The sequence below is a fragment of the Silene latifolia genome, chromosome X (assembly GCF_048544455.1).
Source record: "Silene latifolia isolate original U9 population chromosome X, ASM4854445v1, whole genome shotgun sequence".
Taxonomy (NCBI): domain Eukaryota; kingdom Viridiplantae; phylum Streptophyta; class Magnoliopsida; order Caryophyllales; family Caryophyllaceae; genus Silene; species Silene latifolia.
In genome coordinates, this window is record NC_133537.1 from 344,359,623 (window position 1) to 344,377,799 (window position 18,177).

General features: G+C 37.1%; 1 pseudogene; it reads left to right on the forward strand.

The window, feature by feature from the left end:
* Positions 1-3,940: 3,940 nt before the first annotated feature.
* Positions 3,941-13,826, forward strand: LOC141619740 (GBF-interacting protein 1-like; annotated as a pseudogene).
* Positions 13,827-18,177: the final 4,351 nt, after the last annotated feature.

The following is an 18,177-nucleotide window of genomic DNA, read 5'->3' on the forward strand; positions in this document are numbered from 1 at the left end:
TGGCTCAATATGTATATATAGAAGTTAAGACCAAATTAAATAAGGCAAGTCTCCAAGTATAGAAAATTTCTTTATCCCAAATCGTCTTACTCTCTCAAGGATTACGAAAACTTGAAGCTTGGGAGGACTCTGCAATTTTTCTGTCCCAAATCTTGGGCTTACAAGAAGCTTCGGCCCCTATTCACACAATCTTCTGCTATGTCGAGAACTTCACGGGAAGCAGTAGTTCCCTCTTTTTCTCCTTCGCCCATGAATCATTATACAATTGTGGACATTTGTCCGCCTAGTAATTTGGTTAATTTTGATGAAGATGAAGTTGATTCTCATGAAGTTAATCGACCTCGTTTGTCACAAGATAAGATTTCCGATCACTTTAAGAAGGTTTGCAAAGTTTCATTGACTGAAGGCGCCTTTTTTTACCAACTTGGGAAGGTCGGTCCTAACCCCTTGTCATGTCAAAGTCAGTTTGTTTTCTCAGCCGTGAGGTTGCATTCAATTAGAGCATGTAGCCGAGTTGTGGGGAAGTGTTTTTGACGACACTGTTCGAGCTAAAGTAAAGAATAAGTCTATGTTGATAGTTAGTCGTTCATCTATTTTTTGCAGGTTTACCGAACACGAGCTTTGAAGATGGTTGCAGGTTCCAAGAGAAAAGAGGAAGGCTCGATCCAATTTCACCATCATCCCCCGTTTAAAAAGCGTTGTGTTTGTGTTTTTGATAATTTGGTTTGTAATATTAGTTATGTTAGTTGTGTTTCTAGTAGTTTAGGGGTCTCTACTGGCCCTCAGTTTGATTTGCAACAGGTTTGTATGTACTCGAATATCATGCAGTATATAAAAATAGTACACCTTTGTCTAAAAAAAACTTAGGAGGTCATATTTCAGTTACGTATTAAGTTTGTCTTGATGAAATAATGCTTGTTTCTTTGGATCACAACGAAATATTCAAGTACTGAAAAAACCCGCTCCTTCCTACAATCCTACCCAATTCATTGGTAACATTTAGTTTTTTGAGGTCAAACTTTGAAAATTTTAACATTTACATTTTTGAGGTCAAAGTTGGAAAACTTTGACCGTAAATTTCGAAAAAACCATGAAACTTTGAAAGACGAAACAAACATCTTTGGATTTCCAATGAAAAAGTCTATTATAAGATATATTTTTTGTAGAAAAAAAACGTATATAAATGAAAAAAATACGGTCAAAGTGTTGCCTCAAAGACCACCCAAAAATAGAGGTTACCAATAGATTTGATAAGCAATTGGCCTCCCTTGTGATGGGTTACCATTTGTGGCGGATATTTTGTGAGTTAAAATGGTAACAAAATGAGTTAGTGGAGAAAGGGGACCACATGAATAGTGTTGCAGAGAGAGAAAAAGTGGGTACTTTGTGAGGTAAAATGGTATCCGTCACTCAAGAGTGACGGATATGTGGCGTCACAAACAAGAATTTGTGTTTGATAAGAGAGAGTACTATTTAAGCACATCATATTTTTTTCCTCAGGGTATATATTGTTCCATTATTAAGAGGCATAACCATGGTTATCAAAATCCAAAATTGATCCTATAACTATACGTCGAATAAAAATTTGATCGATCCTGATCCCACGAATCTATCCAGAAAATCCTCCATCATTATTTGACTCCAATCGTACTAACCATTATTTATGATCATTCTTTCCCCCACAACGCCAGATCCGACCAACCATAGTTACGAAGTCTCTCGTCCCTTTTTTATTAAGATGGATTACATGTTACATATACACACGTAAAACTTAAAAACTACTATAAATTATTTATTCGTGACTTAACCACTTAGTGAACTCGTTCTAACACTAATATTAACAATACTAGTTTAGATCCCGCGCAATGCATGCGCGACATATATAAATTTTTATGCATTGCTTATATTTAATTGATACCTCGTTAGTTTTTTAATTTCACCTTGATCATGTACTTTGAATTGAGAAAATAATCGATCTATAAAACTAATTATAATAATAGTTATAGTTTGCTTTATACGAAGTAAGTATAAATTAAATCATTTTCTTATAATAACACCAATAAAATATTTAGCAATTTGTAGCTTATGAGTTCATACATTTTTTTTTAATTTAAAGATTATATTTTGGCGTTTGATAAATAAAAAAAAATTATAATTTCATGAAAATATTATATGTTAGTGAAAAGATTATAATTTTAATAAAAGAATAAAGGTTTAATGAAAGAAAATGTAATTTTATTTGTTTCCTTATTTAGATGGTGCATTTTTGAGGGAAAACATTTAAATTTTTATTGTTTTAGTATATAGAGGATTTGATTTGATTTGAAGGTCATGTTTAGTAATTGAAAAATAAATAATAGTAGAAGCGGATTATAAATGACAGATTAAGTCAGCAAGTTTGACTTATATACTTCAATCGATAGATATAATTAAAGGTGTGTGGTAATTAGAAGATTAAGTTTGATTTAAAAACGATTGTATGTGTAAATACAAATACGAACATGTAAAGAACATCATCACCTGAAATATATTTATTTTAGAGTATACTAATGTCAATTCATTGTTAAATCGATTATTGCAGATTACAATTTGGTGGGTGAAGTAACATATTGTAAAATTGTAATTGAGGCCAAAGTCTGTCATCACAGTATCCTTTAAAAGATCTAAATCTGCTCAAAATAACCTAATTTAATGTTTACGAAACGTTCACAATATTTCACTTTAAAAAAAAAAATAGATAAGAAAAAAATCACAAATAATAAATAAATATAATGAGATAAAGTGGATAGAAGGAACTTAGTCTTTCCGGTTTCAAAAGTAATTATTTTATATAATCATTTAGAAATGAAATAAGAGAGTAACATTTATCGATTGGGCTCTTTATGGACATCTTTTACTCTTTCATTAAGTTTTTTTTTGTTTTCCATTTGCATGCCCCTTTAGAAAACAAGAAAAACAAATTCTCCCTTCTCTTCTCTTGTTCTCTTTCTTTCACAAATTAATCAATATCTTACCAAATTCATCAATGATTGACTTAATTCATCCAGTAAACAAGTAATAACTGTAATTCCGTCAACAATACATTAAATTTTTTATACCAAAATGAGCTAGTTACAAATCCAATTACACTAAATTTACAATTAGGGTGTAACTCAATAAGTGGTAATTGGGGTGGCTAGGGTGGGCGTGGCAGGTAGTGCATGGTGGTGGCACGACGTCCGTTGCCGACACTGGTGTCAGTGTTACTGGTGGTGGCAGGGTAGAGGTGGAGAGGGTTGTCCCATAAATTAAGGTTGGTTTTAGTCCGTTGCCGGCGTTGGGGTGAGGCACAACGTCAGTCACTGGCGTTGGAGTGAGGCACGATGTCCGTCGCCGGCAGTGGTGCCGGTGTTGGTGGTAGTGTAGGGGTGCTGGGTAGAGAGTGTTGTCCCATGTACTACTTTTATTTATTTATTTTATTTTTATAATTTTGTTAAATGAAGTCTTTAAAATAAGAGTGGTATAATGGCCATTTACATTAATGAAAGAGTAAAATTCGTCCATAAATGAGCACCATCTCAAGACAATTATATAAGTTTTAGGTATAAAAGGCGAGCCAAAACTATCTTAAATAAAACAAGAGTTTGGCATTCCTTAACATTTATCAATTTGACATGTTTTAGATTTAAGATAAACACTTCCTCCGTTTCATATGATAGTTTACGTTTGCTTTATGCACGTATGCCATGCTTGTTTTATTTTCTTCATATCTTTAGTTACATATTATTAAAAATCATAAAAAATTGATATTTATAATGCACTCGCATAACTATATTTTATGTTATACATTAGAAGTTGTATTGAAAATTCTTCTCACCATCATGAATAATACACAAAAAAACAAAGGTAAATAATTAAAAGAAGGGAGTATAAAGACACCCCTAAATTTGACCTGAGGAAAGAAATTGCCCTCAAACATAAAAGCCTCCTCATATTGTAACCTCTCCTCCTCTTTCTCTCTCTGTGAGCTGCTCAGAAAAGAAAACAACAACAATAATAATATTAAGGCAGGCAGGCAGCAGCAGATTTAATCAGACACTCACAAACACACAAAAATGAGCAATAGCAATGGCGGTGTTTCTTCTTCAACTTCTAGGGTTTCGATCCCAAACAGCATGAAAAAAACTATCTTAAACATCAAAGAGATCGCTAAAAACCACAGCCAAGATGACATCTATGCTATGCTTAAGGAGTGTTCTATGGATCCTAATGAAACTGTTCAACGCCTCCTTCATCTCGGTTCCTTCTCTCTCTTTTCTTACTTCTCTTTTCCTTTTCTTTTGTTTTCACTTTCATTTACCCATTTTTTTTGGGGGTTTTCATGACTTGATGAACTTTATTCTACTTTATTTATGTGTTTTTTCGATTTGGGTTTGTCGTAGTTTCCTGTATTTCTCAAGGCTGTTGTTTAAAGTCATGAATTTTATTGATGTTCAAGTTAAAAGGGCATATCTTGTTATCTACATTGTTTCCTCGATTCGTCTACTCCCTCCGTCCTAATCATTTGTTTACCTCTTTTATTCATTGTGAGGAGGAGTATTTAATCAAAGCTAAACAAATGATTGGGACAGAGGGAGTATTAATTCGTATAGTAGCGGAATAGGGTGTTTTCCTTGTCGTTTTTTCGATTTCACTTTAGGGTTATTTGCTTTGTTGAAAAGTTCTAGTGCCGCAATTACAAATTTCTGAAAGATGAGATATTTCATGTGCTTATCCACTCATTTGTTGAACATAGTTGTTTTCTGCTTCTGCAGATACATTTCACCAGGTTAAAAGTAAGCGCGGCAAGAAAAATGAGGTATTTTGCATATGACTTGTCCCAAAACCTTTTAGGATTCTACTCACTGTAACTCTAATGATGTCAAGGCATGTGTGCTCCACCCGATTGTGCGTGTGAAGCAACATTTTTTCCGTTGTTTCAATAACGATCCCGGTTAATCTTGGCTTATAGTTCTGTGATTGTATTTTTTCCAATGTACTAAACTGATCGTGATGGAGTACCGGAATTTTTTCCAATGAATTAGTTTATATTTGATTGCAGATTTCTATCGGATGTATTCATGTTTTTGTTTTATGTTCTATGTTCTGTTGATGCTGCGTTGGCATTTTACTCCAACTCTTAGGAGTACTATTACTGTGTTGTCACAGGTTGTGAAGAGCAGACCAGGTGAAGATTCTAGGTGGAAACCTAATCATCATGTGCGAGGGCCTAGGGGTGCTCGAGTTAACACTTCTTCTCAGTATAGCTCTAGTGGTAATTCTTAAACTTTTTATAACCTAGTGCAGTTAAAATCCGTTCTGTTTTATAGATTCTTTTAAACTTGAAATTGAAATTTTGCTAAAGTATTGACTGTGGCTCTTACAAAACTTTCACCACTATTATTCATTGACTGTAACTCCACCAACCGAGCTCACTGAGTGATTTTATATACTTTTTTGCTCGTAGATATGATCCACTGTGATTTTAAGCATATTCACCTCTCTATCTTTTTTGGGTTTTGTTGATCAAGTCCTGTATACTATATTGCTATTCCTAAACTTTTGATTAACATGCCGGCCTTTGTTATTCCTATCTTATACAAAGTTCCTCGCTGAACATAAATAAAATACTATTCATTTAATTTGGAGTTTCCATGCGAAGTATATTGAATTCTTATGCTTTACGTTCCATTGTTTTTAATTGATAAGATATTTCTTTCAAAAGGGTTCCATGATTAAATTGGTACGACCGTACAATCATACATTGTTGTGTTTCATTATTTATTATTTATTTTTTTCTGTTATTTCTTTTATCCCTTCTGTTACATCTTCATAGTGGAGGATAAGCAATACTGTTTCGTAGGGCAAGAATCATGCATCTTGATTATGACACCGACTAATTCATCATGTATTATCCGTAACGCTTCATTCTTTGGCATCTTGTAAACACTTGCCGTTATTCTATGCTAGTAGAAATTGGTTGTTAGTTCACAATTTCACATATCTTGTTGATCTTGATCGGCGCTTGTTACTAATATTTACTTGCTTTCCGGTTTTAGATACTGGAGGTCGGTTGAGTAATTCCACTAGGAAAGAAAATGGAGGGGAAGAAGTTAGAGAAAAAGGTTTGAGGAACCCACCTGCTCCTGTTGTAAAGAAAGTAGATACTGTTCAGCCACATCATGTGGAGAAGTAAGTGTCTTCTTGCTTACAGTGATATATGATAATCAAGCAAATAGAAGGATAAGTTCAATGTGCATTTGGTCCTCTTTACATCAACAACAACAATGTATGTCAATGACTTCCGCAAATAGTGGGGTAGGAGACCGGGAGGGGGTTTGGATGATGCATGTGTACCCGTAGCAAACAGAGAAGCAGTTTATGGACGGCCCTTGATGAAATGCGTCAATAATTGCATTGAATGAATGCCACTTCACAATAAAAATAAGGGCAACCAAATAGTCATTTGTTTTTTGCCATCACGGTCCAAAATCAATGAATAGTGAGTCTTTGACTACTCTAGGATTTGGATAAGTTCAGCGAGGATTTTCGTACTGCTTAACTAATAATTTATTTTACTACAGTTTGAATATAGTTTGTCTTTATGGCTTCTCTGCAGACCATTGCCTGTTCCGATGAACGCGCTAGTAAAGATGCCTAATGGTAATCTAGGCGGTGGGCATGATTTCAATCCCGATCGAAAAGATACCACAGCTACAGGTGCTAGTTTTGAAAGTTTATTAACTAGAACTCCCAGGGCTAGTGCTGAACATGTTCCCTCTGCTTCAAATCCCGTGCTACTGCTCTTGGATGATTCCTTGATTCCTATGGCAGTTGGTGGCACTAAACAGGAAGCAAGTGCTCACGGACCTGTTGATTCTGGTCTGGGTAGGACTGATTCTACAAGCAATAGTCATCCGAATCAATCTGACTCTCGAAATGTGGATAAATCTCCAACATCCCCGTCAATGGTTCAGACAGAAGTTTACAAACCTGAAAATGTTTTGAGAGACTTGCCTGCGACTGAGAATAATCACGGTACTGACAGAATCTCTGTTGTTAAGCCTTCCTCACCTTGGGGTGTTGGCCCACTGCAAGGTAATTGCAGTCTCAGTAATTTTTTAGTGTATTATATTACTGACTTCTCATGTCTGATTATATTGAGATCAGATAGTTAGAAACTGCTGTCTGTTGCTGTGTGACATTTGGTGCTCTGTGTCTTGCATGTGAAGTTTATGTTGTTCAAACCATGGCATTGAATCTAGGCTGCGACACTAATAACAACCGAGCTATCAGGGTTTTAAGGGGTTACTTTGACCGTGTTTTAATGTGGTGTTGACCTCATTCACGGCGCAACATCCGAGATTAGAACATGGCTCCAATTTAAAATTTCAAGTCTCAAACCAAGATTTAGTTCCTAGGTGGAAACAGTTTAGTAATCCAGTGGGATATGGATATACGTGATTTGGGTTCTGAATCAAGACTTTCTTGATTTTGGCTCCTAGTGTATGGCACCATAGATTTCCTTCTCAAGCTACTACGGAGATCAAGGTCAACGTCATGTGGCTTAGGTGTTTATACTTTGGTAAACCTGGTTCTTGTTATGGTAGTTTTTCGAAGGCCAATGTTGTGATTGATTTGAAGATAGAAATTTATAATCTCTTTGATTAAAAAAATAATCATGTCAAAATTAATGGAGCTGTACATAATAGACAGTGGACAAAAAGTCCTCTTTGATAAAAAAATATTCGCGTCAAAACTGCTTAGCTCCTAATTAGGAAACCTTATAGTTTACCAGACAACCACCTTTGCCTGTTATAATTGCTGAGTTTGATTTTTCTGGATTTTTTTTGTTCTTTGCGTGTTAGGACTTGGGCCACAGGTAGTTAATGAAATGTTATATTGAACTCCTGAATAGTTTTGTTATGGGTTTGTCTAAATACGATTTTCAAATAGACTGGTAATAGCTGTGTAATGATTTTGGTTGAAAAAGATTCGTTTGTAAATAATTCAAAAAATTTCAGGTGTGGAGGACGGAAACTCAAAACTAGTAAAGGTGAGATTCTATCAGGGCCAACATGTCATCATTCCTGATCACATTCAGGTCCCAGATGCTGTTAAGAATGCGTTAAGTTTTGGTAGCATTAATGCAAGTTTTGGAGTCAAAGAAAACCATCTAAAAAATGAAGACATTGAGAACTTACACTCTACTGCGGATGTAGCTCCTGGCAAAGCTATGGAAAACTTGTCTTTATGGTCAGTGAATATTAGCATAGTTTTCTTTCTGACCTTGCTCTGCTGGCCAACTTTTTTTTCTGATTTTGTTTAGAGTAGTTTATTTTGAAAAATATCTTGGCTTTTTTAATATGTCAGTATAGCTACGGTATTGTTTCAAATTTGATTGACGACATGAAATGAGTATTTCTTAGTTAAAAATTATTCCCTCCGGACACCTATTTTTTTCCCATTTCAATATAATACTCCTCACATATATTAGAGAAATGGGAAGAAAATTATCGTCCGGAGGGAGTATATGATAAACAAGACCTTTACGAAAATGTAAGGGAAGTGATGTGGCATATGTGAAAGATGTTATAGCTATCCCTGTAGTGTCTCCTAAGTTGAAATCAAAATTAAGCTATTGGATTCATGGTATTATCAGCCACAACAGTGCATTTCGACCAGATTTTCAAGATTTTAAACGCTGTGATTGCATTTTGAGGTAGTATTAGCCACATTTATAGTCGTATTTGTAGCAAGACAATCCAGATTAGGCTGTGAATCCGTGACTACCAATTCGGAGATCAAGTCTCAGATTTAGAGTTTATATTAGACTTACAAATTGCCGTGGCAACAAGGCATGTTCATTGCCCTTCCCATCTGCAAGTCATGTGAATGTTGTAGAGTTTCATTTGTCTTTATGAGTATGTTATGTTTCCTTGCATATAATATTGATTGACAACATTGTACTCAATTTTTTTTGTTTGCCCTAATGCTTCTGTGCATCTGTGGTTCCATGTGTTGAGCTACATTATGATCGTCTGGTTATCTAATGTCTTCCCTTTTTCTATGAGGGGTATCTATACTTGGGAGTTATGCTGCTTGTGCATTACTATTGATCCTGATTCCTGAGTCTGTTGCTTTATGGAAATTACGTGCAGTGATAAAGATGCAGCATCTTCTGCAATGCAAGCAGAGCACACAGATAATAAACAGCCCCAATCAGATTTGCCTGATGAAAATCCCATAGATAGCCAAGTTTCCTCTTCTGATAATAATCATGGTCAGCCGAAGGACGGTAGTTTGCCTGCGGTGGGCCCACCCTTTCCAGTCATTCAAACTACTCCTAGCTATAGCTTTGGTTTCATGCCTCCCATGCTCGCGAATACCCTTTTGCAACCTGAACGATTTGAGTCTCAAGCTCACCTCTCAAGTTCGCTGGTATGTTTTAGTGGGGGCAGCTTACATCAATTTTCAAGCTTTTTTGATCCTGTTTTTTTCGTCTTTTAGCTCTTCTATTTTACTTTTAAAAGGATTTACGTTGAAGGCCTTTCTTAGTGGCGGAAGACTTAGCATCATATATTCTTATTACTTGATTTTGGTCGTGACTTAAATTTAGTCTGTCAATTACAGACTTACTGGCAACGGGTTTTGGGTCTTTGGAGAGTAATGTATGTTTGATACCAACATGTCCTCTATTTGTCAAACAATGGAATGTATGGAAAACATGTCACTTGGTTTGCCTACAAGCCCTCATTCTGTCACACGTATTATATATCGTATTTTGTCTGGAAAACCTGTCACTTGGGTTGCTCTGCAGAACCATGGGTTATGGATTGCTTGAAATTTATAGGATATTATATATCGTATTTTGTGGGATATAAAAGCAATATGCTTTTTATGAGTGTGTATAACATAAGTTCTAGCTAGGACTAATTAGTAATATGCGGAGCCGCATTCACCTATGCTCGTTGTTCTCTTCCTTCCTCTTCTTTTCAAGTTTTTCTTCTACACTGTAATGAGATTCCCACCTTGGATGTCAAGTGGAAGTAATCATAATACTTCATGTGATGGTGTTTATATAAAAGGTGCAGTTCACTTTTGCGTTCTGAAAAGTGTGTACTTTAAGATGACATTGCATAGCCTATCAAGTAAAATGTTCCCTGCTTCGTAGCTTAAAAAACTTGGAAGGAGAAAGTCTGACCCTTTTTTTGTCTATCCCTTTTAGTTAATTTATCTCCCGATTTTTCTTCATATTGACCCTTGTCCATCAATTCGTAGTATATATTTTTAAAGTAGTCAATGAAATTAGACTTCTTTGTAATTGTTTGCTACCAAGTACCTCCAAGTCTTCTGTTACAAGTTTATGGTTTCAATATTTAGTTATTTACTCTTTACCTGTTTTTTCCTAATATAAAAAAATAATTAGATCATTAGGCCTTCAAGACCTTAGCCTTGAGTGATTTGGTCAGGTCCTTTGCATATTAGAAAATATAGGCTCGACATGATGAAAGTCCCTTACATTTCTGGCTCATAGAGTCATAGTCCCATATCTAATTAGATACACTTACACAATTCCACTTAAAAAGTAAATGGGTTGGAGCACCTTGTCTCTCACAAGTGACATTTTTAAATTTCCATCTACAAACTTTTGTATGTGATTTAAATGGATCAGATGTTTGACCAATTACATAAGAACCTCAAAACTTTAAATCACAGTAGTTGGGTGCAATGTTGATTAGATAGTAAGCTGGGTTGGAGGGAAGCAAAGTGGGGAGGGAAATGGAGTGATTAATTTTCCTTCCTATAAGTCAAATCCTTTCAAAACACGGAAAGATTATTCCCTCCCTTCCCTTTCCATCCTCAACTTGTCTTTAAACAAAGGGTAACAGTTACTATTAGTTATAGTCATAACCTGCCTAGCTATGTATTTTGGCTCATTTAACTGTTTGATCCTAAGTTCTGACTTATTATTGTAAATTGCAGAGTGAAGGTTCGGCAACAGTTTCTTCTCCATCATTAACGCCGCCTCTAACACAGTCTTCTGGTGTAGGGCAGGCATCTGTGACTCCACAGCAAATTCCTTTATTTCGCCAACCCTATCCTCCTATTCATATTCCTTACGGCCACTACTTGTCTCCTTTTTATGTGCCACCCAATATGCATCAATATTATGGCCACACTGCATTCCCCCTCCTCCCCAACTAGCAATGTGTTTCTACCTCCACCCTCCGCTACAGCAGCAACAAAAACTACTTCTGCACATTATAAACCAGGAGTCAATGCTGGAAATCAAGCTCCTAATGGAGTGCCAGCTGGTTATGGGGTCTACAACTCTTCTCAGGCAGCTATGACATCTGGAATTCCGAGCACAAGTGGAGATCTTATGCCTACTGTTTCTAAGGACAACTATATATACTCAGGGCAGCAGGTTGGTTTTCCTATTTCTCTTGTATGTCAATTTTTGTTTCTTTTAATAGCTGAAGTTATATTGTTTTTTTGAACTGCTATGCTCTTTAGTATAAGTGTTTACTAAGTTTGACTATGATTATTTTGACTTTGAGCATTTAATGTGGTAGAGTTCTCTAGGGGACACTTGATAACACTTCGATGTTTGAAATTTGATCATTGTCAGAGAAATAAATGGGTTCAAAGTTCTGTTTTCAGAGCATTGCTCACAGCTTACGAGTTACCAGACTTAGGTGCAAGTCTTTTAATATAGTCCACGTCTGTGGTCTAAAGTAGTGTGTCAAGAAGTCTTAAAATAACTTAAGTTAGGGTTGAAAAGAGTGCCGTGCAGTGCTATATCGACATGTGACGTGTGGCAAAAGTAGTTTTCAAGTTACACAACTAACGGTTGGAATGGCTGGATTTGGTGGGCGCATTTATTATCTCTTCACTAATCTCAAATCTCAATTGATCCTCTTTATTTGTCTTATTGTTTCTCATCAGTTGTTGATATAAGTTTCTAATATTACTGCTTGGTTAATCAATTATTTTCTATTTCTGAATATGTTTCTGACTTCTTCACCATGTCTCGTTTAGTTAGGAGCCTCATGCTATATTGAAAGTCAAGAAATGGTTTATGAATACAGTACTTTATTGTCAGAAATGGATCTGTATTGTTGATTTGCTAGAGCTAGATTACTAAAACCTATAAATCCGGACTTCGATTTTAAAACCTATAAATTTACCTTGACTTTGTATTATGTTTCGCTCTCCCTGTTGTTCATTTTTCCCTTTTCTATTTTTTTCGCATTTTGAGGCGTGTGTTCACTTATGGACGGTTCTAAAGGATGATTCATGTCAGCCGACCCCGAATCATTTTGGGATTAAGGCTCTGATGTTGTTGTTGTTGTATTAAATTGAAGTACTTGTTGCCTTGTGTATTTTATCCCTCTGCAATCTGACTGCGAACTACAATTACCGATTATCTTGATCCTCTATGTCTTCTCTCAAACATTTTGATCCTCTCCCAATGCATAGTTCATATGCCTGCTCCAACATCTCTTCTCTAACATCACTCATCTTTTAAAAAGCTTGAACTACTTGATTTTGTCAGCTGACAGCTACCCATGTGCTAAAGCATAGAACCTATAAATTTTAGTAAACCTACAAGATGTACTGTAGAGGACAGCCTTTAGAGAAGTGAAGTATTGAGAATAAAGATCGTCATGGTGAACAGGAAAGAAAGAAAAGAATGAGGTGGCAAAACCCATGTTTTTTAATAAAGAATAAATGTATATTTAAAAACAAAATTACGTAAATCATTTCTCCAAAGCTGTCCCCTTTTCCAGTGAGCAGTTGACAGTATATTGCCAATTAGGTTTGATTTCACACCAAGTTAAACTTATGGGGTTAATTTGCTTCAATTGATAGCTGCGGGGTTTAACTGCACATAGTGTCAAAGGTTTTGGTGCTATTTACTACGCTGCCCTTGTTGACACATGCATTTTGCTTATCTTCATGATGAATTTAGACAACCCCTGGGATCTTGAGCTGTCTACTTCAAGGTTCATCAAGATTCTGGGGTTAGGAAATCCACAAGCTAAATATATGTAATATTCGTACAATGATCTCACACAAGACTAACTCTTGTGCTTTTGTACCGTTTTTGTTTCAGAGTGAAGGTTCAACCGTCTGGCTTCCTACACCAGGCCGGGACCCAGCTAGCTTCCCACTGAACTCATTCTTAAGCCACTTTCCTCCACAAGGACATCAAGGCCCCTTTGCTGTTTATCACACCCTGCAACCTATGCCCACTTTAGCACCCGGTCTTCCACTTCTCCAGCAGTCTCAACCAGTAATTGGACCAGTCGACTCAGTGGGGCCACCTTCCAACGGTTATCAGTCACACATCAATTGGAACATGTAGTTTTAGGGTAAGGCATTTAAAGCACAACTATACTTGGTACATTGACTAGAGTCACCAATACCGTTGAAGCCTTCAGAGAAGAGAGCCTATACTCCGGCCTGCTTGATCAGAGTGTAAATATCAAACCTGTGGCCGTGAATTTGAAACAAGATAGGTAAGTAGTTTTTGTCGTAACGAGCCCATTCATATACAATCCTTTCAGCATAGTATAGTAGTTAGCGGCTTCCATTTTTTCTCTTCAATATTTTGCGGGGGTCAGAGGGTAATAGGAATTTAAACAAGTATGAGTTGGCAGCTTTACTTTTAGGAAAAAAACTCGCCTATGTATTGAATTTCGGTGAATTAATGTTTGTAATTGGTAGTGGGAAACCAGGTAACTTTTATTTGAACATGATGGCAAGATGTTGTTTGCAACATTCTTGCCTCTTACCCAGCGGTAGAGATTTCTTTTCTCATCAACAAAGGCGGAAGGAGGGGGGGATAATAGGTCGATTACATGTCCCAAATGGCGTCTTATTTACCGTTCCATTACCTTTTTGATTTGCTACTTCTTAAGTTATAATTACAGAAATTTAAGAATTCCAGAGAACCCATTGTAACTATCCTTTGTGGAAGTTAGAATTACCTGAGAAAGCAATTTGGGGAGGTGGTGATCTTCATATTTGTTATGAAGGTGGGGTTGTTTGGAGTCAATGTTTTGTTGAATTGCAGTTTGAATGAGATCTATCTTGGTTTTTCCATTTTTTTAGTACAAAATGTTTTGTTTTGATAAATGGTTAGTGGGTTGACTCTAGCCTCCCCTAAAATAATCCCAAATTGTTTGTTGAACAATAATCTATATCACGAATGATTTGGACCAAAACAAAATGAATAAGCTTGACACAATTTTCTGTCTGAAATGTGCCCTTATTTCCCATTTATATGATTATATTGAAGATTCCTTTTACATAATTTTATGTAATACCTCTTTACTAAGACTTAACTATTTCAAATTAATAATTATTGAAAATGAGTTAACATAAAAATAAGTTATACCATGTATTTTTAGCTAACTTGAAATAACCGGCACCGACCACAGGAAAGGAAAGATTATGCTTTCTATATGTCTATTTAAAACAATATGCCAATTCAGTTACCTTGTGTCATTTTTATATCTCTTAGAGATTGCGTTGCGAGTTTCGAAACATATTTTCCCGGGGCAGCGGTATTTGTTGATTATCTGAATCCGGACAGATTTTTTTCTGAACGCTTATTTATAAAACCATTGTCTATAAATGGCTATTGGATTTTCAGATCCACTTTAAAACAACATAGAATCTAAATTACAACTTGTTTCGTCTACAATTAACACGATGCGAAAAAAGTCTTAAGATCTCTAAATGTCTTTTCATCAAACCATATGTCAATTTGGATACGCTGAGTTATTATTATATGTCTTACAGAGATTGCAACCAAATTTCAAAATTATTTCGTGACCGAGTTGACCCGAAAGCGTGAAAATAACCTTTAAAATAAGCGGTTTTCATCTATTTTCAAATACAGTTTTGCTTAATGGTTATCTATAGGGCCATTTTATGTTTACAGGACTCCCGAGTGCTCAGATACCTTTTAAATCAACATAGAATAGAGAATACAACTAGTTTCGTCGATTACAAACATGATTCCAGAAAGTAGAATTAAGGTTTCTAAATGTCTCTATTTTAAACAATATGTCAATATAATTATCACGTATCTATAATATAAAATTTTGTGCGGTCGCTTTATTTAGCATGACTCTCTGTACGATTTCAAGGCATTTTTTTTCTCTGGCACTCGGTAATCCTGAAAACCGTGTATTTTAACTTCAATTTGAGTTGTTCGAGAGGTCGTATCGGACCATGTTATTTTTCTCCCGGTTTTTCTTCCACATTTCCGGATTACTTCCGGAGTTACCCTACTTCAATTTGGCCGTTTGGGAAGTCGTACCGGACCCTGTTTCTTTTTCTCCCTGTTTTTTTATCACGCGTCCGAGGTCATTTCAGGAGTTAACCTATTCGATTTCAGCCTCGGATAACGAGTATTAATACATTTTTAACGATTATCTAAGGTTCGACGAATGTTGGTTTATGGCATACCGGCACCCCCAAATGTCTTCCGTTGCTACTCAAATGTTGCGTGGCCGCTTTATCTGACCCGAGTAACGTTTTACGCGATTTCCGGAGAATTTTGTTTCGGTACCCTGGAATCCCGAAAAACCGTGTATTATACACTTCAATTTGAGCCGTTCGGGAGGTCGTACCAGACCCTGTTTCTTTTTCTCCCGGTTTTTTTAATCACGCGCCCGAGGTCATTTCAGGAGGTAAACGATTCGACTTCAGCATCGGATAGCGAGTATTAATATATTTTTCACGATTATCCGAGGTTCGACGAATGCTAGTTTATGGCATACCGGCACCCCCAAATGTCTTCCTTTGCTACTCAAATTTTGCGTGGCCGCTTTATCTGACCCAAGGAACTTTCTGCGCGATTTCTGGAGAATTTTGTTTAGGTACCCTGGAATCCTGAAAAACCGTGTATTATATACTTCAATTTGAGCCGTTCGGAGGTCGTACCGGACCCTGTTTCTTTTTCTCCCGGTTTTTTTATCATGCGTCCGAGGTCATTTCAGGAGTTAACCTATTCGATTTCAGCCTCGGATAAAGAGTATTGATACATTTTTCACGATTATCCGAGGTTCGACGAATGCTGGTTTATGGCATACCGACACCCCCAAATGTCTTCCGTTGCTACTCAAATTTTGCGTGGCCGATTCATCTGACCCGATGAACTTTCTGCGCGATTTTTCGGAAAATTTTGTTCCAGTATCCTAGAATCCCGAAAAACCGTGTATTATACACTTCAATTTAAGCTGTTTGGGAGGTCCTACCGGACCCTGTTTCTTTTTCTCCCGATTTTTTTATCACGCGTCCCAGGTCATTTAAGGAGTTAACCGATTCGATTTCAGCCTCGGATAACGAGTATTAATACATTTTTCACAATTATCTGAGGTTCGACGAATGCTGGTTTATGGCATACCGGCACCCCCAAATGTCTTCCATTGCTACTCAAATTCTGCGTTGCCGCTTTATCTGAACCGAGTAACTTTCTGCGCGATTTCCGAAGAATTTTGTTCCGACACCCTGGAATCCCGAAAAACCGTGTATTATACACTTCAATTTAAGCTCTTTGGGAGGTCCTACCGGACCCTGTTTCTTTTTCTCCCGATTTTTTTATCACGCGTCCCAGGTCATTTAAGGAGTTAACCGATTCGATTTCAGCCTCGGATAACGAGTATTAATACATTTTTCACAATTATCTGAGGTTCGACGAATGCTGGTTTATGGCATACCGGCACCCCCAAATGTCTTCCATTGCTACTCAAATTCTGCGTTGCCGCTTTATCTGAACCGAGTAACTTTCTGCGCGATTTTCGAAGAATTTTGTTCCGACACCCTGGAATCCCGAAAAACCGTGTATTATACACTTCAATTTGAGCCGTTCGGGAGGTCGTACCGGACCCTGTTTCTTTTTCTCCCGGTTTTTTTTATCACGCGTCCGCGGTCATTTCAGGAGTTAACTTATTCGATTTCAGCCTCGGATAACGAGTATTAATACATTTTTCACGATTATCCGAGGTTCGACGAATGCTGGTTTATGGCATACCGACACCCCCAAATGTCTTCCGTTGCTACTCAAATTTTGCGTGACTCGAGTAACTTTCTACGCGATTTCCGGAGAATTTTGTTCTGGTACCCTGGAATTCCGAAAAACCGTGTATTATACACTTCAATTTGAGCCGTTCGGGAGGTCGTACCGAACCCTGTTTCTTTTTCTCCCTGTTTTTCAAACACGCGTCCGAGCTTATTTCAGGAATCAACCTGTTCGATTTCGGCCTCAAATAACGAGCTTTAACACATTTTTCACGATAATCCGAGTTTCGGCGAATGCTGGTTTGTGGCACACCGGCACCCCCAAATGTCTTCCGTTGGTGCTCAACCTTTGCGTGACCGCTTTTTCTGACCCGAGGAACTTTCTATGTAATTTCCGGAAAATTTTGTTCCGGACCCCTAATCAATTTCACTAGTTCGGAAGGTCGTATCGGACCACTGTTTCTTTTTCTCCTATTTTTCAATCAAGCGTATGAGCTCATTTCAGAATCAACCTGTTCGATTTCGGTGAATCAACCTCTTCGATTTCAGATTCAAATAACGAGCTTTAACACATTTTTCACGATAATCCGAGTTTCGGCGAATCTTGGTTTGTGGCACACCGGCACCCCCAAATGTCTTCCGTTGGTGCTCAAACTTTGCGTGGCCGCTTTATCTGACCCGAGGAACTTTCTTTGTGATTTCCGGAGAATTTTGTTCCGGGACCACGGAATCCCGAAAAACCGTGTATTATACACTTCAATTTCGACCGTTCGGAAGGTCGTGACCGGACCACGTTTCTTTTTCTCCCCGTTTTTCAATCACGCGCCCGAGCTCATTTCAGAATCAACTTTGTTCGATTTCACCTCAAATAACGAGCTTTAACACATTTTTCACGATAATCCGAGTTTCGCGAATCTTTGGTTTGTGGCACACCGGCACCCCCAAATGTCTTCCGTTGGTGCTCAACCTTTGCGTGACCGCTTTTTCTGACCCGAGGAACTTTCTATGTAATTTCCGGAGAATTTTGTTCCGGGACCCCGGAATCAATTTCAGCCGTTCGGAAGGTCGTATCGGACCCTGTTTCTTTTTCTCCCTATTTTTCAATCAAGCGTATGA